The 24,093-nt window shown below is 31.5% G+C and overlaps 1 protein-coding gene and 1 long non-coding RNA gene across 4 annotated transcripts in view; one reads left to right on the top strand and one right to left on the bottom strand.

The window, feature by feature from the left end:
• LOC128549404 (uncharacterized) overlaps positions 1–24,093 on the top strand; it is a 502,205-nt gene that overhangs the window by 341,385 nt on the left and 136,727 nt on the right. The window lies entirely within an intron of this gene.
• LOC123540659 (uncharacterized) lies at positions 8,765–16,420 on the bottom strand. Of its 3 annotated transcripts, none has more exons than XR_008367560.1 (5): positions 15,495–16,420; positions 14,715–14,886; positions 11,952–12,143; positions 11,403–11,544; positions 8,765–10,644 (listed from the first exon to the last, which is right to left on the bottom strand). It is a non-coding gene; the product is annotated as an uncharacterized LOC123540659 (long non-coding RNA). The 3 variants fall into 3 exon arrangements; XR_008367561.1 differs by having other exon boundaries at positions 11,398–11,514; positions 15,495–16,415; XR_008367559.1 differs by having other exon boundaries at positions 11,403–11,514; positions 15,495–16,410.

Genomic DNA, 24,093 nt, shown 5'->3' with positions numbered 1-24,093 from the left:
GATGATCACGACACAGCATTAGATAACCTTAATTCTAAAATAGATGAGTTTAAAAAACAAATTCGAAATTGGATTAGTATTGTTGACAACCGTCATAATTTAAAGTATGCAGACTTAAGTAATATTACAAAAAAATTACAAGAAGATATTAATGCTAAAGTTGAAGAACATAAAAATGAACTGGACCTTGTAGTTGAAAAATCAACTAAACAAGGAGAAGCAATTACTGCTAATACTGAAGCAATTAACACAATTAATGATCGTCTAGAAAATTTAAAGAAACAACTCCGGATCTTGATTAGTAATGTTGACACACGTCATAATTTAAAGTACGCAGACTTAAGTAAACTTACAGGTTTATTACAAGAAGATATCAACGAATTTAATGATAAAATTAAAAAAATAATAAATGATCTGGACTCTGTAGTTGAAATATCAACTAAACAAGGAGAATCAATTACTACTAATGCCCAAGTAATTTCTACTAATACCCAAGAAATTACAAAAGTAAAAAATGTTTTCTTTAAACAAGAAACACAATTAGCTAGAACAAAGAATACTCTTGACAATTTGTCTGCTTCTGAAGTTGCTACAACAAAACGAGTTGATGATTTAGCTGAAGTAATTCTTGAACATGAAAATAAATTTACAGAATATAAATCTGAACTGGAAAAAGTAAAACGTGAAGTGTTTCTTTTTGAATATAACAGTGGTTATAATGATGAAGAACTATCAGGTTCTTTTACATCACGTTCATATATAAAAATGAAAAAGTATTTTGATCGCCACGGTGTCTGGATATATTCATTATATGAAAATTTAATTAGAAGTGGTCAGGGATATTTTGATGCATTTAATTTGAAATCTGGAAATATCGTAGATTATATAGATTTTATAAACATAAATCAAGAATATAATTTAGCTGTACCGGATGTGTTATTAAAAAATGTGTTTTCAGTCAAAAAGGCTGGAATTTATATAATAGATATTAGGTTTTATTTAACGTCGTTTGATCAGATGGAAAAATGTCAAATATCACATTTTCTTTTTAGGTGGTGGCAAGATGGTTTTACAGGTAAATTTCCCGGTGGGAGTGTAAATATAACACCTGAGATAGTTAGAAATAATCCCATCCAAAAAATTTTATGTGGATATCAAAAAAAATTAAAATTTATTTAAACAGAAAGGACAATGTTTGACATTCATCCTTATAACGATTCATCATCTACAGAAGTATTTATTTATTCTTATGACGGAGAGTCATGTCAAATTCTACATATTGGAGGAATATGTAAAATTTTAAAGAAAGTAAACTTTTGAATTAATTACTGTATTTTTATTTAACCGGAATAATTAATAAATGGGAATATTCAATAATATAAATGAAAAAGTAAGTAAAATAGAAAGACAAATAATAAGAAAACCTCCATTGTTCTTAACATTTTATACTGAAGATACTGATAGTGGATTATTTCAATGGAAAACTGTAAATGCTAGTCCTGGTTTAGTTCAAAATGGTAATAATGTAAGAATCAAGCATGATTCTATTTTAATTATTCTTGTTGATGCAATTAAATTAGATAAAGGAGAAGCTAAATTACAACTAAAAAACAAAGAAAATGTAATTCTTCAAAGTTTACGATACAAACACAAAGAGAAAAAATGAATCTATTTCTAATTAATTATGCTAATAAAATTTAACATGAATGATGTTATTTCTATTACTGGTTTAAATGTTAAAAATATTCAATTAACAATTTATGGTTCTATTATTTAAGTAGAAACTTATGTTTCTCCTAAAACAATTATAAAGAATCACATCATAAAGATGCTTAAAAAATCAAAAAGATGTTTAAAAATACCAAAATCACATCAAAAAAAAGATGCTTAAAAATATTAAAAATCACATCAAAAAAGATGCTTAAAAATATTTTAAAAAACACATCAAAAAAGATGCTTAAAAAATATCAAAAAGATGTTTAAAAATACTAAAATCACATCAAAAAAGATGTTTAAAAATACCAAAAATCACATCAAAAAGATGCTTAAAAAATACATCAAAAAGATGTTTAAATTTTTTTTTATTTTTTGAGTATCAATTCATAATATATTTTTTTGAGTATTAATTCATAATATATTTTTTTTTATTTAAATGCTTCGGTATTAATACCATCATTTAAAATATATCTTTTATTATCATAACATGATAGTGATGTTTTATTTATAACATAACTAGAAATGTTATGATTTTTTGATTTTATAACTTTAAATTTATGCATACTTTGTGACGAGTTAAACAAAGTTATCTTTATAATTTTTATGCGTTATTGTCTTTTGACAACGCTTTTTTTTAATTCCTTTTCATTTTTTAGTATTTGCTTCATTTTCTAGCAAATAAGAATACATTTTGCTCCGTAATCCAACAAACTCAACTATTGGAATGCCGGCAGTTTCATCTTTAAATTTTCCAATGACTTTTTTATTTTCATTGAAATAAAATTTTGAATTATTTTGATAATCGCTATTATCAAATAATTCTTTATCTTTGTAGAAGTCTTTATAGACATCTTTGGTTTTAATTTCATAACAAAGAGAATCAGTATCAGTAAATAATAACTTAGCTGATTCACCATATTTTTGTTTTATATAATTATAGTGGAAGTCGTACATTAGATTTTTAGATAAATCTAAAATACACATTCCAACATAAGAAGGTCTATTTAATAATAGACTTTCTTTAATTCTATTTATTCCGTATAAATTATCATTAAATTTTGTTGCACTTATAAATGTTGGTCGTGCAACATGTTTCAATAAAAAATTTTCATCATGGGTTAATTTAATGTTAACCCTTTTTCTCAAATTCTCCATCGTTTTTCCAAAGACAGAGTTGTTCATTAATTTAAAGAAATCCTTTTCAAAGGAATTCTTAGACTCAGATCTTTTTTGAGTATTAAAATTAATATATTTTTCTAACCAAGGACTTTCATCAAAGGTTAGAATTCTATGTATTTTGGTTACTTTTATACCCAACTGGGTATATAATTCTAGGTTTCTATAATGAACTATATATTTTTCTTTATTCCTTAAAGTAGGAACCAACTTCTTTACATTGCTTTTTCCTATTTCAAATTTTTCTTTAATATTTTTACTATAATTAGATAACCATTCATCTGGTATAATAATCTTTTCAGGAGCTAATGGATAGTCATTATGAGACTCCCATAAATTTTCTGGATAGTCAAGATCACACTCAACTATGAAATTAGTATTTCCTTTTGCAATTAATTTTTTAAATCTTTTTTCACTGAGCCACCTAAAATTACCAGTAGGTAAAGGTTGACTCATAGCCCAACCATAAAGGTTGTTGGCATCTTAATAAGTTATATATTTATTTTCTTTATCAGGATCATAATCCTTCATATAATTATTATTTGCCTTACTGTAACGATTAGCTATATAACTAATGCCACCTCTAAGGCCTTTTTCTATAAACAGATACATATCTATATCTGATATTAAATCTAATTTTGTTTTAGTCATTTTTAACATAGCATCCCAGGCCAACCCAGGACTACTAAAATAATGACAGGGGTCTAACTTATAATACCCCATACAAATTTTTCTAAAATTTTCAAAGACGTCTGTTAAAAGCAGAACGTCTGTTTTTAAATATAAATCATGGTATTCACCAAGATTCTTTATTTTGAATTTTTTCCAAATATTTTTGGCATGTTTATATTGTTCATCAGAAATATTATTTTCATTTAATGAAGAATAAAACTTCCTTTTATTTGGTAATTTTGAATTATTAAATTTTTCAAAGGAATCCATATAGTCATACGGATACACTCCTTTGACTTTTAATAATTCTATATTTTTATTAAATTCTTGATTTAAATACTTAAATTCAGAAATATTTTTTACTAAGTTATCAAGTGACTGAGACATAAATTGAAATGAATCAATAAATATCAAGTCACTTATCATAAACGCCATATATTTTTCCATATTGTTTGGAATGACGTTTATATTTTTTTTAAATTTACCAATCTGTTGCATTATAAAATGAGAGTCATAACCTCTCAAATTATGGAATACAACTGGTATTTTCTTTGTTAAAATAAAATTAATATTGCACTCTGAGTGAGCGCTTCCTCTAAATTTACCAGTAATATGACAATGGTCTCTTACTGGTTTATCATCTTTTTTGTATTCTTTTCCACAGATGTGGCAAGATTTTTGATTTTTAAATATTCTTTCTTCTCTTTTAGACATTTTCAAATCTTTATTAAAATTTTTTCTTAATATTTCTTTACAATGCTTTTCTTCTTCAAGCATTTTTTCTATAAATTTATATACAGAATCAGGTCCTCTATAGACCTGAGTTGGTTTAGTATATTTGTCGTCATAACAACAGACGACTTTATACCCATAACCACAATCTGTATGTTTCTGATATTCCTCAGTAAATGAGGAGTCAGAAGTAGGTTGTGCTGAAGACACCTTTTCTGTTAATGCTTCAAAATCAGCATATATTACAAAAGGCGCTGCCAACTGTTTTTGAAAATTTTTAAATTCTACTTTGCTACCAACAGGAGGCATCTTAATAGCCTGTGTCCCGTTGATAGCAAGACAATTTTCTTTATGATTATTTAAAATTCTTTCATTTGTAAAATTTTGCAAGCAACTTTTGCAGAAATGTTTTTTACCATGAAATTTTGTTTTTGTAAACATTAGTCTGTCAAAGTCTTTGATCCAGACATAATGATTAACTGGTAACTTACAATCATCATTTGGACTTTCAGAAATTAATAATAAATCGCAGTGGTCTTCAAAACCACTCTTTGATATATATAATGGATATACTCCATTAATTTCATCATAACCAAATACGTTAAATGAAATTTCATTTTGAATTTCAATTTTAGGTATTTGATTTAATGTAACAGGAAACTTTATTCCTGTGTAATTAACTTTTTCAATATGTTTTTTGTAATTTGAAACTCTTGTAGAGTTATTTTTTGCAGGAAATTTATGTGCCAAATGGCACCACCTGAAACATTCATTATCTTTTAAATTTTTTATATTAATCAATCCTTTCTTTGGATTTTGTAATTTCTTCGGTAATTCCAGATAACTGGAAGCAGCTAAAGGATTATATTTATATATATTTATATAGTGGAAATCGACTGATTCTATTCGCCAGCCGCTTCCTTCAGATATCCAATTACCGATTCTATTTATTATTTCATCAAAGCCTGTACGCAAAGTTTTTTTTATTTCGTTTTTGTTAATAACTTCAAAAGCCTTTGATTGGAAATAGGCTGATTTATATATTGTATCAGCCTTATCCATTTTTGAAAAGGTTATTTTTAAAACAACGTTTATTTTTATACCTTTTAATTTTTTAATCTCATTTTTAAGAATACCAAATGAATCATTTATAGTTAAATATAATTGATTCTTTGGATCTTGTTTATATTCAATTTTCATTTCAAATTTCTTATAATATCCTTTTGTAGATCTCTCGATTTCCATCTATATATTATATTTAGAAAATAAATCTTTGGACAAAACGCACCCTCGGTAAAAACTTATATATATTTCAATTTATATTTTTCTCCATCGTTTTTTGATCTTCCAAATTTTGCCCTACCTCTACCTTCGCAACAATTTGCTATCGTTCTAGAATTAATATTAAGATCTTTAGATGTTTGATAAATAGTTTTATATATTTTTTCCTCGTTTGTACTACAATTTATTGCAATAACTTTTTTAGGATTGTTTCGATAATTATTTGGTCTGGGGCAATCACATAACCTTTCAGTATTTTCTTCTTCGGTTAATAGACAACCACATTTCCATTCAAATAATTTATTTTTTTCTGATAGATAAGGATCAATAACATTTTGTAATTTATCAATGACATGATTTTTATATTCATCGCTAACTATTTGATCAAGTTTTGATTTAATAACATTTCTTCTTTTAAGAACTTTTTTATATGAACTTTTATCTGGATTCATTATTTCTCCTAAAGTGCTAGATAATTTTGGCATAATCATTCTATCTATCTTTCTATTAACCATTTATATAATACTTATATAAACAAAATCTTTACACAAAAAAACGCACATTGAAAACATATTATTCCTCTTTGTCTTTATATCCGTTAAGTTTAAATTCTTTCATATATCTTTCAAAGGGCATTAAATAATTTTTTTCTTTCTGCATTTCTAACAGTATTGAAAAAATATCTTGAATAACCTTTTTCTCTTCTTCTTTTCTAGGATCTTTAGGGTTATGAACAGCTAAAGCCGCAATCCGTGCTTTTGTTATTAGTTGTTTTATTTTGTGGTGATGTGTTTTTAAAATAAATTTCTTGTCGTCAAGTTTTAGTCTATTAGTAAATATGGTAATTACTGGTGGAACAACACCAACAACTGCTATAAATATAGGAATAGCTGGAACAAGTGCTAATGCAGCCGAACAACCAAAGATACCTGCTGTAATCTGTAATCCTGTACTTACTCTCCCACAAAATTTATAACTTTTTCTGTAAGCAGCAGCTAGTTTAGTTAAGTGAATAATTAATTGATCTATTGTTTCTATTCCAGCGGCAGCGCGGGGTTACCGATCCCTCTTATTAGAAATTAGATTTTTTATGAATCATTTATATAATATATTTTTTCAATTTAAATGTCTTCCAATTCACTAAACGGAACCCAACTATTAAATTTTTCATTGTAACCTTTCCATTTTACTAAAGCTTGTTTTTTCTTATAGTCTCGTCTGATAACTTTTTCTATTCTAAAAACTTCTTGTGTAGTAGGTAAAAGTTCTTGTTCATAAAATGAACCCTGAATTATTTCATCATTTAAATCTTTAATAGTGTATGTTCTGGGATTTGTATTATTAATTCCATAAATTATAAATATTTCCTCTGTCCAGTTTGGTGTATATCCTTTTTCAAAATGTCTTTTAAGTTTACTTAAGCGAACTCGATCACCAATTTTAAATTTTGCTTTACTCTTTGGTATCTTTAAACGACCATATAAATTAAAGTAAACAGTACCTTTATTTAAGTTTTTACTAGCCTCGGTTGGTGTCATTTTATACTAGAGTGTTTTGTTTGTTATATTTATCAACCATATCCTGCAAATTATCTAAATAAGTATAAGTATTATTTGCTGTAAAATATTTCCACATTATTCTTTTTAAACTTCTATTAAATCTTTCAATAACTACAGCCTTTCCTTCATTAAATGTATGGTACATGTTAATCTTATTTTTATTCAAAAATGATTCAAACTTTTCATTATAAAATTCTTTTCCTTCATCTACCCATAAATTTACCGGTAATCGTCCTTCTAAAATTATTTTTTCAAATGCTTCAGTAACAGATTCTCCAGTTTTATTCTTTAATGGAAAAACCCAAGCATATTTACTGAATATATCAATAACGGTTAACAAGTACTTTACTCCTTTATTATATTTTGAAAAAGCTTGCATATCAACTAAATCAGCAGACCAAGTATCATCAATATCATTGACAATCACTCTTCGTTTCTTAAATTTTCTTTTAATTGGCTTATGTAATTCTTCTGCTAATTCATCACTCCGATTTATTTCGGGGGCAGAGTATACCCCCTTTTCCCGTTTTTTGACTTTTGTCTGGGTGTTAAACCCATAGGGAACTGTTGTTCCTGTCCCAGCCCAAGTTTGTATTTCGTTTTAATTATAGGTTTTACAACTAAATGTTTTGCAATCTTTTCTCCAAATGTTTTTGATTTAGTGTTATTTAGGTTGGAAAGCATTTGTTTGTCACATATACCCTTTTTTACACCGCTGTCATAGCAAAAGTCGTGGGTCTTACATACTGCATCCAGTTCGTTGACAGGAGGTCCATTATCTAAAGAATTTCCTGGCCCACAATAGTTATATCCTGGAAGTGTTAACCCTTTTTTAGGTAATAAAGGTAACATTGCTTTATGGATGTCTAAATTACCTGCTGTCATAGTAGTTTTAACAAACTTTGATTTCATTCCATCACAAGACGCACAAGTAGCCCTTATCATTTTTCTCCCGTTTTTTGTTATAACATAATGGGGGTTTATATTATCAGTAAATCTTCTTTCTTTCAAACAATATATTTTATTTTGTAAACTCATCTATATTATATGTATTTTAATTTAAACCAAGACAAATCAAGTGCGCTCTGTGGATATTATTGTTTATTTTTCATAAAAATGTTACAAGACAAAGTACCGTTGTATGATTTATTGTATAAAATACTAAAAGTTAACAATCAAAGAGCAAACGAACAAACAATTATAAATTATTTTGTTTAAAAAAAATATACTTGTTGATTTTAAATTAAAAAGTTGTTTTAAAAAAAAATATAATTTTTGATTTTAAATAAAAAAGTTGTTTTAAAAAAATATACGTTTTAATAGTAGTATAGTAAATAGGCTGTTTGGTATACTTTTTAAATTTAATTAAAAAAAATAATTTATGAAAATTGTTGATTTTTATAAATTATTTTTTTTAATTAAATTTAAAAAGTGTGACAGACAGCCTATTTACTATACTACTGAAAACAATACGTAAATCGTCGTGAAATATTTGTTTATGCAAGAATAGCGACAATACACGTTTTGTTTTGTGTATTAACGTCTGCAGAAGCCCTTGGGATATGTTTGTGACCTCGACCTTCGGTCTCGGTCACAAACAATCCCGCGGGCTTCTGCAGAGATGTTAATACACAACAAGAGCTGTCTCCATAGGATAACATATGCCTCCGATGGCACTTTGACTGAATAGTTATGGCCGATGTTAGAGTTTAGGACGACACGTCGTCTTACTGTGGTACACATTCATGCCCAATAATTTTAAAATCCATGCATGAATGACAAAGATATGGACCGGACACGCCCATCAATGCACTATCATGAAATATGACCTTTAAAGTCTAAGTGTGACCTTGACCTTTGAGCTACGGACCTGGGTCTTGTGCACGACACGTCGCCTTACTGTGCCACACATTTATGCGTAGTTACTTGAAAATCCATCCATGGATGACAAAGATATGGACCGGACATGTGATTGAAATTTAACTAAATACACTGACTTATGTACATATTGCTACATTTAATTATACAATAAAATATTAAGACATTTAACTCATCGTCTTGGCTTAATATATGTCACTGTCAATTTGAAACTAAATGCTTGTATACCTAATATTTTTTAGGCATTAGGTATTACTATTATCACTGAAATACGAAAGAAGACAGTTATTTTGAGGCGTGTCTTTAACGCTGCTGAATTTCATTTAGGATGTGAAAATACAAAACACTAATCTCATTTTTATAATTTCAATGCGGCTGGAAGGCAGCACCATGTTACATGAAATTTCTTCAACAAGGAAGATCTTAAAAATCCATGTTATATTCGTATACTTTGCTAAATAGTTTCACTTGCAGTCGATTTCCTCGAGGTTAGACAGCGACGTCTGTCTCATTTTTTTCCAGATTGCGCTGTATCACCAGCTTCCCGGAAATGCGCCGACTATCAGAGGGCGCTCAAAGCTGGAAATGCGCCGACTACCAGAGGGCGCTCAACTGTCTAATGTTTCTAAGAATTGTCATGCGGTGACATTAGTGTTTAAAACTTTCAAAAATTTGTTTTAGAAATGTTTAAAAATGGTTGTACATGTATATGTAAAAACTCGAACTTTGTCAATAATTTTAAAAGAACAAAAAGAATTTACATGCTGTCATTATAAAAATGTTTTATTTCGTACTAAACATTGATAAGATCTTGCAGTGTCAAACTAATTGCTATTATACGTCTGTTAATGGTCTTACTGCATTTTATTATATAAGTAATAGATAAAGCGAAGAACTAACTCCAGAAATATACTTTTTACTTCAAAACTAACATGTTTCGTCCATTGGACTTCATCAGAGTATAATAACAAAATAGTATGACGTCACAGGAAAGTACGACGTCAATGACGACGTCAAAAGACGTTACCCATTTTATTATATAATCTTAATATCTGTTTATGAGATAATAATCTTTTGACACGCAAGGACAGAGGTCCCTGGTCGCGTGAAATCACGTGAAATCTCACTAGGTATCGCGGTATGCGAGATTTGTTGCTAGGGGACATGTAGGTTTCCTGCAATCTCATTGGTTAATTTTATTGTTGTCATGAACATCATAAAAAGTCAATAATAATTGTAGACAGAAGATTTTTACCTACGAAATAAGAAGGACATACTTCTGTGTTTCATGTCGAGATATCCGACTAGATAATTACAAAGTTTTAATTGATTTAATTGTGTTTATAGAAATTATTGTTATTATGTGGACATCCATATATTGTTGTTGAAAATTGAATAAAAGAAGAAATAGAATCTGGATTTTGCTAATTCCTCAATTAAGTGGACTCAAGCGAAAAATAATAAATACCCGAAAAACTGAATTTGAGCTAAAAAATTCCCCAAAGAAACTTGACGTAACACGCGCAGCGTTACACTATGACCTTATAGATACACCGAAAACACACTGTAACCTTGACGTACTGGCTGGAACCTGATGGAGAAATGAAACATCCGTCAACTGTTCGTCTTGCTGAAAAACAAAAGATTCTTATTTATTTAGTCAAATTGAATAGTGTCCAGTATTCCTACTTTCTCGTTACATTTATGAGAAGGAAAGGGACATAATTATACATTTTTATAGTTAAACCCGCTCAAGGTAACAACCCCGTTATTTTGAAGTTCACAATTTATAATTGAACACTGGCACAAAAGCAATAATGTTATAAATCTTTGTAACATGTCTGTATAACAAGGTTAAAGTAAAGCTAAGATATTTAGTCAAGAACATACAAGATAACTTCTCTGGTGATTTAAAAGTGCTATGAATGTTCAACTGACGAAACATCGCCATTTTATATACGGATATGGCACTCGTTGCCTTATACTACAATCAGTAATTCTGTTATTAGACCATAAAATGATTTCAAGCCTTCTTCCACGTTAAAAAGCACAAAACTAAATAGAAGAGAAAAACAGTACTTTATAAGGGAGATAATTCTTGAGACCTTGTTTGTACTTTTAAAGACACCTGGTGTAAGGGAGGCAACTCTTTTAACTTGTCCACATTAATATCCTTACTCAATAAACAGAATTTTTAATTCAGATCTACTGTCCCTAATAAATCAATTCGAAAACAAAAACAGTTGTGGCTATATCGTTCACAGTGTTTCAACTGAGAAAATTTTGAAAATTCTAAATGTTTTGTATGTAACCAACGCTTAGATATATCATTAATATTATGAAAGACTTTGATTAATGTAAATGATTGTAAAAAAGTCTATACTTTACACTGATCTGTCTTTGAACGCCGTATCTATACCACTACTTGCTGATAGCGGAGAAAATTCGAATGCTCTAGACGTCGGCTCATCTTCTCCGATCTGTGGTCCCATTCGTCGAGCTTTTGTCAAAAGAGATCACAATTTAGCATCTTGAATGAATGAAAAGTATCTTATGGTTTTTAATAAATCAAGTTGAAAATGCTAATGTAATTAGGCGAAGCACTCGTTGTCTTCCTGTCAACTAAAACGCGAGTATATGTTCATTCGGCATAGCCTCACCTTTATACGTCAATGACCTTATCGTGTGAAAAAGTTGTCAGAAATTGTCTAGAAAAGGTCAAGTGCAATATATCAAAGCAGTTCCAAAAATATCTTTTAAACAAAATATCTATGATAGAGATAAAGATGATAGTCCTGGTGCGTTTGTTACATCTGTGATACCTTATTTATTTTAGAATGTAAAACAAAGATTGTAAAACTTTTTCTGAAAGTTCGGAACAATTTTGAAATTGAGACTTGTTCATTGCTAGGATGGATTATATTACTTTATACTTACCTTAAGATTGAATGTCACTTGTATTTTACCCATTCATTCTTTTTGAAAATTCTGGTTATATATCCATTGTTTCTTTCAGCACGTGTAACTCTGTCTTGTTAATATCACAGTAACTAAGGGCACGTACAAAATAGAACGATTTTCCCGAGCATTCCACGTCACTGCAGTCACCACCAAATATATCATCTTTACCTAAAATGAAACAAGACTTTGTAACAGAGTTACCACCGTCTACTGCCTAGGAACATTTTCACAAAACATACTGCATGTAACAGAGTTACCACCGTCTACTGCCTAGGAACATTTTCACAAAACATACTGCATGTAACAGAGTTACCACCGTCTACTGCCTAGGAACATTTTCACAAAACATACTGCATGTCAACACAGCAGCTTCTAAATAACGAGACAACATACTAACAGAACGTATGTAAGTTACATCTATATAACATACTAACAGAACGTATGTAAGTTACATCTATATAACATACTGACAGAACGTATGTAAGTTACATCTATATAACATACAAACAGAGCGTATGTAAGTTACATCTATATAACATACTAACAGAACGTATGTAAGTTACATCTATATAACATACTAACAGAACGTATGTAAGTTACATCTATATAACATACAAACAGAACGTATGTAAGTTACATCTATATAAGATACTAACAGAACGTATGTAAGTTACAACTATATAGCAAACATGTTGAAAGTCCACAAGAAATCTGTGTCGTACCCGGCAAAGAAAAGTGGTCTTGACTTTTCCCTGTGGTCAATATTAAAGATTATTATACCTCACATAAATGTCCAAAGCAAATTTCCCATTAGTTTAACTTGAATAATATATCATATTCCCCAGTGATTTTATATCACATGCGCAAAATCGTAATTTTCAATTTCTGCGCAGGTGATATGATCTATAATTTCATATCACATGCGCAACAGTGTTATTTTGTTTTTCTGCGCTTGTGATATTATTTTTTCATATCACCCGTTGAGAGATTGATACTTTTGCATTGCTTAAAAGAGTGAGTCGATTAATTTTCAGACGAGGCGCTTATATTATTATACTTTAGGATTAAATTACCCTTTTCTGCTGCTCTTGCATGTGCGAACACGGTCGAATTTTCTTTTTTATGCTACGTGCAAAATATTTCGAAAACAATTTTTCATCAAATATTGAATTGTAACTACCACAATAGGTTTGGAAATGATCTAACTAAGAAAATGAGTGCTCACACTTATATGTTTCGTTTAGAAAAAAAAGAAAGTTATCGCCGTTTTTCGAACGCTACTGACTGATGCAATGTTAAAATATTAGAATAAATATAGGGGTCAGCTAGAAACGTCTCGATTAAATCTATCAAAAAAGTCTTATTACACGGCAAATTCGCCACAAATTATAAGTGCTAACAAGTAAAGACTCTTTAATTCTGTCTTCATTATTAGGTTAGTAATTACTTTTTAATGTTAAATAAAATACTATGCTGATTTTCCAGTAAATGCCTTGACCCTTATAATCTTTCGGTATAATAAAATAAATATTGCATTCCTGAGAGGGTGATATGAGTAATGTTCACCCCTCGAAATATGAATATAGACCTCGGCTGGCGCCTCGGTCAATATTCATATATCTCGAGGTTAACATTTTTCACATCACCCTCTCAGGAATGCAATATTTATATAATAACAATACAAGTTATTCACAGCAAAGAGAAGTTAATTTAAAAACAGTCTACGCAAAAATCCTTAACATGTGGCGATACGTCAAAATACACTCCAAAAAGTGACGTAACATGCATGCTGTACTACTGAAATGCGGTCTCGATTTTTCCCTACAGTCAGTCATTATATGTTACAATATCAGCCATTTTTAGTAACAACAAAGGGAAGTTATTCTAATTACGGACCTGGTTCGTGCGCGCAACACTCCATCTCATGATGGTGAACAATTGTGCCAAGTAACTTCAAATCCGTCCATGCATTAAGGAGAAATGATCCGGACAAAGTCATTCTTGTATCTGACATTTGACCTCTAAGTGTGGCCTTGACCTTAGAGCCAGGTGTCTGGAGATTTTGCATGACACGTTGTCTCATTATGGCGGACACTTGTTCTAAGTAATTACAAAATCCCTTTGTGAATGGCAGAGTTATGAATCGGACACAAAAACACACTGTTAACCTTTGACTTCTAAGTGTGACCTTGCCCTTGGAGTTAGGGGTCTTGGTCTTGCTGAAAATGATGCTACATACCAGATATCAAAGCCCTAGGCCCTGTGGTTTTGTACAATATTATTTTTATTTTTTCCTTTCGGTTACCATGGCAACCAGAGTTCTGCAAGGAATTCAATTTTTTTAACAATGTTGAAGGGGGTGTGGGGGGGGGGGCACCCAAGGATCATTCCTGTGAATTTAGGTGTAATTCTGCCCAGTGGTTTTCAAGAAGAAGATTCTTTTTAGAAATGTTGACGGACGGACGACACTCGTCACACGACACACGTCACATGACACACGTCACACGACGGACGGTCACAAAACCTCACCATGAGTCTTCCGCTCAGGTGAGCTAAAATATCTTATTACTAAATGGCAACATCCGGGCGCGCATCCTCACTGAGAATTACCTATCATGGCAGAAGGATTCCGAACTCACACACGGAGAATTACGTATCTCACGAAAATTCCCGAATGTCATCACCGGTACACTACCTATAGTTAAACTCTTGATTCATAGAAAGTCTGTATAAACTTACCGGCATGTCAATTCCTTAGTATTTGGTGACACGTTTCCGAATCCTATTGACGTCAGTCACGTAAACGTAAAATATAACGCTGTGATGTAATACGTCTTTATGCTGGGTCCACTATCTGTAACGTTGGCAACGTAAGCTTCAATGATTCTCGTCGCTGCAGTATCTAACCATCCTAGAATACCAGAAATACGATACAAAAACATGAATATATACAAATCACGATTACGTTTAAATTATTAGGTGCCTTCAAAATATTGCTTTTAAGAAACGCATGTATGAGATTTTTACACATTTTATATGGAAAATAGAAGGGAAAAAATGACGAAATGATGGCATTAAACATCATGTCAGGAAGGAATCAAAAATAAACATAAAATTTAATTAAAAAATACCGTGTGATGAATCAAATGTTGAACTTTGGTAATATTTTTGCACCTAAGGTTTCTTATTTTTAGTAATTTTGTTATTAAGGAAAATGTGTACATGTCCTTCTTATTTCTATATAGAAAATCTGACCGCTATCGATTACTGGCCGGAGGAATATTCTTCGGTATGATATATGAACCTATTCAAATCCGCCCGAAGAAAGTGTCTGTGGAATAACTAACTATAAGATCTATAAGATGTGTGTGTACAGAGGATTGTAACCGGAAATATTTGGTGTAATTCCTTTAATTTTCAAAACAGAATGAAGTTAACATATGCAGTTAATATTTGAAAAATATATTAAATACCCATGACTGTTATTTGAATCCAAATTATATAAGCATTAAAACTCACCTCTTATCGCCATAATATCATTTTTGCTGTCACAATCTGCAATGAACCGCATGCTATCAAACAGAAAGATGGCTGTGTATCATCCGGATGCATCAATGTGTCACCAGGGGGCGCACTGCATAGTTAAGACACGAGGCTATCCTGAAAAAAATATTCTAAGTGACATTCCATTCCATACTTTACAAGTTAAAAAATAAAAGCTAAGTTGTTTATATGTTATAAAGGAAAATACTTAATTAAAATTGTTTGTGTTTTTATTGTTTGAACGTCACTTTCTTTGCTATGAACAAAAATTCGAATATTTCGCCACACGATCAGAGTTTTATAAATGCTAGGACGGGCCTACATGCCCGAGTGGCTACGGTCGGTGACTTTACTTGCCTCTCGACGATATAGGTTCTAAACCTCGGTGTGGAGTAGAATTCTTTCATGTGAGGAAAACATTAAGTTCACTTGTTGGATGTGCGGGGTTCTATCAAGGTGTCCACTCTTTCTTACAAATTTCAGACGCTACGAAAACTAGCATAGTGGGGGTACAGATGAACAAAGATAGTGCTAGCTTTTTTTCGAATTCTTTTCTTGTATTACCCATTTGAAAACATATTGTTAAGAAGTTCGATCAATGAAAAAAGAAGCCAAAATTCGACATTTTTATTTAAACTGAATTAAATTTTTAAAAAGAAGATATGTCGAACTACAACAATAGAAATAAAATATGTGTTGAAAACAGTGATAAAACATAAACAACTGATAGAAGATGACATTCGCTGATTTATGTTCAGTATACAATTGCAGCGTCATCAAGGAATTTCCCATCATGACAGAAGGATGCCGAAATCACACACGGAGAATAACGGCAACACACGGAAATTGTCGATTGTAAGACAAAACGAACTTGGGTCATAGAAACTCCTATATACTATACCGTTTTTAATTAGTGTAAGCCCAGCTGTGTTGGCAGGAGTCTTGCAATCATTGTGCAGGGTTCTTCGGAAGATGTTGAAAGTTTTTTACCTGTTTAATACACTGTACTTTCTCGTGGTACTCATCTGTCCCCTGATACATTCGTATCATTATAGAAGAGACGTTACCGGAGATTGCAGCACTCAGCAACGCTACAAAATATATTTAGACAAACATATCAACTCTTTCCAAATAATCTTAATTTCCAAACCGCAAATTTTAAAATGTCCATACTGCAATCTATTCATTTTAACATAATTTCTTACATTATAAACGGTGATGATGAAAACAGAACAACATAATTCAAATCATCATTATAACACGCTACATATTCCCTTGACTACTGCAAACATTATAACATGCTACATATTCCATTGACTACTGCAAACATTATACACATGCTACATATTCCATTGACTACTGGAAACATTATACACATGCTACATATTTCATTGACTACTACAAACATTATACACATGCTACATATTCCATTGACTACTGCAAACATTATACACATGCTACATATTCCCTTGACTACTGCAAACATTATAACATGCTACATATTCCCTTGATTACTGCAAACATTATAACATGCAATACCCCTTGAACTGAAAACATTATAACTGCTACATTTTCCCCTTGACACTGCAAACATTAAACCAAAACATGACTACCCCTTGATTATGCAAAATTATAACGCCAATTTTCCCCTTGACTATGAAAACATTATACACAGAAATATTCCATTGACACTGAAAAACTTTAAAATGCTACTTTCCCTTGATTTCTGCAACATTATAACATGTCCCTATTCCATTGGACACTGCAAACATTTACACATGCTACATATTCCCCTTGATAATAAAAACATTAAAATGCTAAAATTTCCCCGCTACGAAAACTTTAACACATTTTTAATTGAAAATATTAAAAAAAATTTAGTTTTCCCAAAATGATTAGAACGTGTGCGAATACCCGTTTTTAAAAGAATAGTCAGGTTTTTTTAAAATATTTCGAAAACGAGGGGATCCATAAGGATAAATCAATTGGACGGGTACCAAGGGCAATAACTTCATTTTTTTTGAGAACAAAAAAAAACTTCCCAAATTTTTTTAAAGAAAGGGTTTTCAGAAAAGTCAAAGAACTATGTTTTGTTGGTAATTTATCTTTTTAAAGAAAGTCTGTTTTTCAATTTCATAAATATGTTTTTCAGTTTTTGTTATAACGAAATTACATTCCCATATTATTAAATAGTTGTGCTGTTTGAAATTTTCCCCGGTCGTTCGTTTTCTAGTACAAAAAAAAATTTGAATGTACTTACAAACCAAAGCAAAAGCAAAATGAGAAATTTTCTGGGCGTTAGTTTTTGGGGTGCACGTTTCCTAATTGTTGCGTCGCAACGTAAACGAAAATGATGTGATTATGCGGGGGTTCACTATCTTAACGTTAGCAACGTAAGTTTCATTGGTCTTGGGTACACTATCTCCATCCTAGAATACCGAAAACGAAAAAATTTCCAAAAACTTAAAAGATAAAGGGGGACGTCGCGATCGGGTTAAAACAGACTTAGCCCCTTCAAAGCGCCTTTCTTTCGAAAACAAAACAAATCCAAATTTTAGACAAGTTTGCACAGAAAAAAAATTTAAAAGATACATAATAGATATGATTAGTAACAGATCCCAAGAGCTAAAAAGTATTTTTAGTTCTTGCAGATACCAAACAATATTTTTTTTTAAAAAAAGCGATATACCCAAAAATTAAATTCATATCAATAAATAATAAAATTTTGAAAGCAATTACGCCTAAAGAGTAAAAAAAAAAAAATCAAATTTTAGCCCTCCTCTTCAACTGGAAAAAACGTATTCAAAAGAAAGTTGCCCAATGGGGTTTTCTTTTTTATTTCATTGTATTCAAAAATTTAACTGAAAAGGTATTGTTTCCCTTTAAAGCGTAAGACATCGGCTTTTTCCGTCTAATTACGTATTGCCGTAACGCAATTTCGGCATTCCCCGGTCGTACTGTATTAGCTGACGTGATTTTCCGTAAAAACCCGAAGGGTCCCGAAATGTTTAAAAAGATATGAATTTTGCCAATTTATAATAAGGGGTTCCGTACTAAAACAAAGGGGTTTTATCCCCAAGTTGGTGAAAGAAGATCCCCCAAAAGAAAAATATTACAGCGTTTTTTAAAGCTTTTAGAGGAACTTTTGAAAAAATCAATAACATTGAGAAAAAAATTAAGCTCCCCATGTTTTTTTCATACTTCCCACGACAAGTGTTATAGGCCGGGCGAAAGGGTTTAATAAAAACAGATAATTACTTTTTGGGTTTTGCCTGTGCGCCCTCAATGGAAAAAACCCCAAAAGTTTGTAAGCTATTTATGCCCTCTAGTGCGAACGTACCATTAACAAAAATTTTAGGCCCCAACTCGTAGAAATTCTGGCTGTTTTAAAATATCTGCTTTGCCCTGTTTTTAAAATATCTGTTTTCGTCAGTGTCTGAAAAAAATGAATTAATTATTATTTAGATAAAACTTCCTTAATAATTTTTTGTATGAATTTTAAATTTTTTGCTTAAAAAAAGATAAAAATTTGGGGTCGCCTTTGTTCTTTTATAGTATTTTTCTGATTCAAATTTTTTTTACTCAATGAAATTTTAAAACGTAATGCAGCAAAAAAATTAAAAAAAATGGAATTTTAATTTTGTGTGCGTCTTTCTAAGTCACAATTTGCGCATGTCTTTTCCGCGCGTTGTTTCCCGCGCTTAGAAAAAAAATTGTTGCAAAATGCACTCTCAACGTAATTGAGCATAAAATAAAAAAAAAAATTGTGACGTGTTCAAAGTGAAAATGTTCACATTTTCACTCCGTACGCGCTCGTGAAAAATTTAAAATTTTCCCCTTCTCTTGAGTTATTATATCCTAAAAACAAAAATTTCCCTCATCTTTTAAATAATTCCAGTGGAATACTTAGAAATCTCAAGTTGCCCCTTAAATAATATGATAATTCCAAGGAATAATTAAAACCAAAATGGAATAAATTGATTTATCTCCAGTAAAATTACATCTAAAAAACCACAGTGGATAGTCTGAAAATTACAGGGGAATCTCTGATTTACAGGGAACAATTGATTTCTCACAGGGGAAAATTGAAAAATTCAAGGGAATACATCTGACAATCCACAGTGGAAACACCGATAATTCACAGGGGAAATAATCAAATAAATCACATGGAATACATTGGCAATCTCACAGGGGGAATAATCTAAAAATCTAAAGGGGAAACATACATTTCCAGAGAAAATAATCTAAAATTCACAGTGAAAATATTACACTGTTTTTTTTAAATCTGTCAATTTAAACTTTATTTGAATTTAAAATTGTTGAGCAAAAATCGAAAAGCGCTTTTTAGTGCTAAAAAACAAAATATTTTTAAAAAAATTTTATATGCTTCATTTGATTTTTTCCCGAATTTGATCTTAAATTTTTTTTTTTTTGGTTATTGCCCCCGACTGTATTCAACTCAGAGAAATTGGCGACTAAAAAGCTGAATTTATGTCTATTGACGTTGCGTTTTTCCCCGTTTTTTTCGGAGGTACGCACATTAAAACCTAAACGTCTTGTACAAAAAAGGGCGTATGCTGTTTGCAAAAGTTTTTACAATCCCGTGGAAAAAAATTAAATACTTTTAACCCTTTACATTCATCTTGTTTTTGGAAATTATTATTTTTCATAGTTTCTTTCATTGAACATATTGGAAATTTTTAGGTTACCAACTTTGAAGATTGTAAAATTGCGGACAAAGTACAAAAAGGCAAGTGAATATTCATGTCATATGCAAATATTACAGTCGGAAAAATGATATGAATTTTTATTGTAACCCCGTGTAAAAAGAAACCCCTATATTTTTTTTCGCATAAAAATTTTTGGGACATATTTCAAGAAGATGTTTATGAAGTATTTTTAAAGGTGCAGTGGGGAAAAGATTTTTTTCATTAAAATGTTAAATAGAATAATCTGGCGTGCTAGGGAAACCCCCAACAGAGTGGCTTTGTTGATTTTAAAAGCCTATTGAATTTGGGGAAAATTTTTTGGGGACAGAGGGGTGGCAGGGGGTTGAACCCTCTTGTCGCAAACAAAAATTTTTTGTTTTCTTTGACCGACTATTTTATTTTTCTGCCCCCCTCCCCCCTCGGCCCACCTTAGTTATTTTTGGTTTTCGTGATTGTGTTGCCCCCCCCCGGTCCTTGTGTCGTTTTAAAATAGTTTCGGGCATTCGCGAAAGTATTGGTCGGTATCTAAAAAATGAGGTTTTGTTATAACTTGCTTTGTAAAAATTTTTAATTTTCTCACCCCCAGAAACCCGTGGTGGCCGGGGTTTGGGGAAAAAGTTAAAAATTTGTGTTTCTGACCTTTTTTCTTGCCCAAAAAAAAAAAATAGGACATAAAACCGTGGGGGATATTGGCATGTGAATTTTTGGAATTCGGGGTTGAACGGCCCCCAAAATGTTTTTTTTTATATTATTTATTTTTGGAACGTGAATCAGTTGAATTGGGCAAATCAAAACATTTAATAGAAAAATTTCAAAAGTGACACAAAAGGCTTCTTTTTTGAACATTGCAAAGGCGTACCCGCTTTGGTACTGATGAGATTTTTGTCAGTAACAAATTTTAAATGTTAATCGAAGTGAGTTGGGGAAAACAATAAAATTTAATAAAATTTTTAAAAGGCCTTCGGGGACAGTTTTACTACTCGTTTCTGTTAAATTTTTTTTTTTGTAAGAAAAGGGTTTTTGGTATCCTTTGGGTTTTTTGTTCCTTAGGGTAAGATGAAGAAAAACATTCTTCCCTAAAATCCGAATCGGGAAATGAAAGCATTGTGCTTGAAACGACACTAAAGAGAATGTTACAGATAGGGGGAAAAAACGGACTGAAGCCTGTCAAATTTGTCGGGTAAAAATGTACACATAAAAAGTTTAAATAAACCCCTGAAAAACTGCGAGGTCACAGAATGTAACATGAAAAAGTATCTAAACTAAACGCCTGTCAAACTTGTGGGGGGTCACAGAAGATACGAAGAAAAGTTTTAAATGAACGCCTGTCAAATTGTCGGAGGTCACAGAACGATACGACAGAAAAGTATCTAATAAAAGCCTGTAAAATTTGTGGAGGTACAGAACGTAGACATGAAAACTAAACTGAACGTGTCAACTTGTGGGAGGTCACAAAAAGATACGAAAAAAGTATTAAACTGAACGCCTGCAAATTTGTCGGAGGTAAAAAACGATACGACATAAAATAAACCCCGAAGCCTGTCAATTGTCGGAGGTCACAGAATGATACGACTGAAAAGTATCTAAAGAAGTGTCAAACTTGTGGAGGTCACGAACGATACGAAAAGAAAATCTAAAGAACGTGCAAATTTGTGGGAGGTAAAAGTTCACAAAAAAGTATCAAAACTGAACGCCTGTCAAACTGTCAGGTACAGAATACGCATAAAAACAAAACTGAAGCCTGTCCAAACTTGTCGGAGGTCACGACGTTACGACATAAAAGATCAAAAACTGAACCCTGTCAAATTTGCAGGGTCACAGATGATCGAAGAAAAGTTTTAAAACTGAAGCCCTGTCAAACTTGTCGGGGTCACAGACATACGACATGAAAAGTTCTAAACTGAACGTGTAAAACTTGTCGGGGGTCACAAAACGTAGCATAAAAAGTTTTAAAACTGAACGCCTGTCAAATTGTGGGGTCACAAAAATGATAGAATAAAAAGTACAAAAAATAAAGTTAAACTTGTGGGAGGTCCCCAGAACGATACGCATAAAATATCTAAATAAAAGCTGTAAAACTTTGTGGGAGGTCAAAAACGATACGAATGAAAATATCAAATAAAGCTTTCCTTGTCGGAGGTACGAATGATCGACATTGAAAAGTATCAAAAACGCTGTAAAACTTGTCGGGGGGTCCCAGAACGAACGACAAAAAAGATCTAAAGAACGCCGTCAAACTTGTCGGGGTCACAGAACGAAGACATAAAAGTTTTAAAACAAAAAAAAAAAACCCGTAAATTGTGGGAGGTAAAACGATACGACATAAAAAGTTTTAAATAACCCCCGAAAAACTTGCAGGGTCACAGAATGATACGACATGAAAAGTAAAAACTGAACGCCTGTCAAAATTGTCAGAGGTCACAAACTCGAATGAAAGTTTTAAAAACTGAACGCCTGTAAACTTGTAGGGGTCCAGAACGAACGACATAAAAAGTATCTAAACTAAAACCCCTGTAAACTTGTCAGAGGTCACAGACGTCGCGGGGTATCAAAACTGAACCCCTGTCAAATTGTCAGGGTCACAGAACGATACGACATAAAAATTATCTAAACTGAACGCCTGTCAAACTTGTCAGGGGCACAGAATATACAAAGAAAAGTAATTAAAAATGCCCCTGTCAAATTGTCAGAGGTAAAGAACGATAGACAAAAAAAGTACAAAATGAACCCCTTCAAATTTGTCAGGGGTCCAGAATGATACGAATGAAAAGTTCTAAATGAACGCCTGTCAAACTTGTCAGAGGTCACAAAACGATCAAAATAAAAAGTATCAAATAACCCCTGTCAAACTTGTCGGGGTCACAAAAACGAACGAATGAAAGTATTAAAACTGAACCCCTGTAAAACTTGTGGGAGGTCCCAAAAATGTACAAAAAAAAAAGTATTATAAACGCGTAATTTGTGGAGGTCACAAACGATCGCGAAAGTATCTAAAACGAAGTGTCAAATTTCGGGGGCCCCACAGAACAACGACATGAAATTAAAAATGAACGCCTGAAAAATTTCGGGAAGAAACGAAACGACAGGGAAAGTACCCTAAATGAACCCCTGTAAAACTTGCGGAGGTCCAGAACGATACGCAAAAAAAGTATCAAAAATGAACGCGTCAAACTTGTCAAGGTCCAAAACGTACGACTAAAAAGATCTAAATAAAACCCCTTCAAATTGTGGGAAAGGTACAAAAGGGATAACGAATAAAAAGTATTAATGTAAAAACAAGGATACGCCAGCTATGGTGTGATGAAACTTAAAAATCAAGACAGCAATGGGGGTCATTTTTGTGCGAGAAAAATAATTTCGAAAAACACCAAACGCAAAATAGGTTAAAATTGTATAGGGGTGTTTGATCTGGGTTATGAAAATTTGCTATTTTTATTTTTAGGGAGCTGCAACATGATGAAAGTAGATATAGATATCCCCAGGATTCCCAAAAATAAAAAGGAAGTATTAGGAAAACTTACCAAAAAACAAAGGGGATTTTTAAATCCGCCATTTTTTTTGCGACGTTTGTTTTTTAGGCTGTATACTAATTTTAAATTCGTTGTGGCCATCATGGTTTTTTTTTGTTACTTGGACAATAAATGTATCCCCAATAAAAAAAATTTATCACATTTTTTTGAAAAAAAATACATATGGCTCGAAAAATTCATTCATGTAAAAAATTTTAAATTTCCCTGCTTTTAAAACCATTATTGTAAAGTTTTGCATAGTAATTATTTTATGAGTTTCCCCATAACGTCCATTTTTTTTTCCCATAAGTTTTGGAGAACATAAATGTTTTTCTTGATCCCAGGGGGGGTTTTCCC

The sequence above is a fragment of the Mercenaria mercenaria genome, chromosome 16 (genome assembly GCF_021730395.1).
Source record: "Mercenaria mercenaria strain notata chromosome 16, MADL_Memer_1, whole genome shotgun sequence".
Lineage (NCBI taxonomy): Eukaryota > Metazoa > Mollusca > Bivalvia > Venerida > Veneridae > Mercenaria > Mercenaria mercenaria.
The sequence above is the reverse complement of the archived record's forward strand: the minus strand, read 5'-3'. Positions and strand labels throughout refer to the sequence as shown.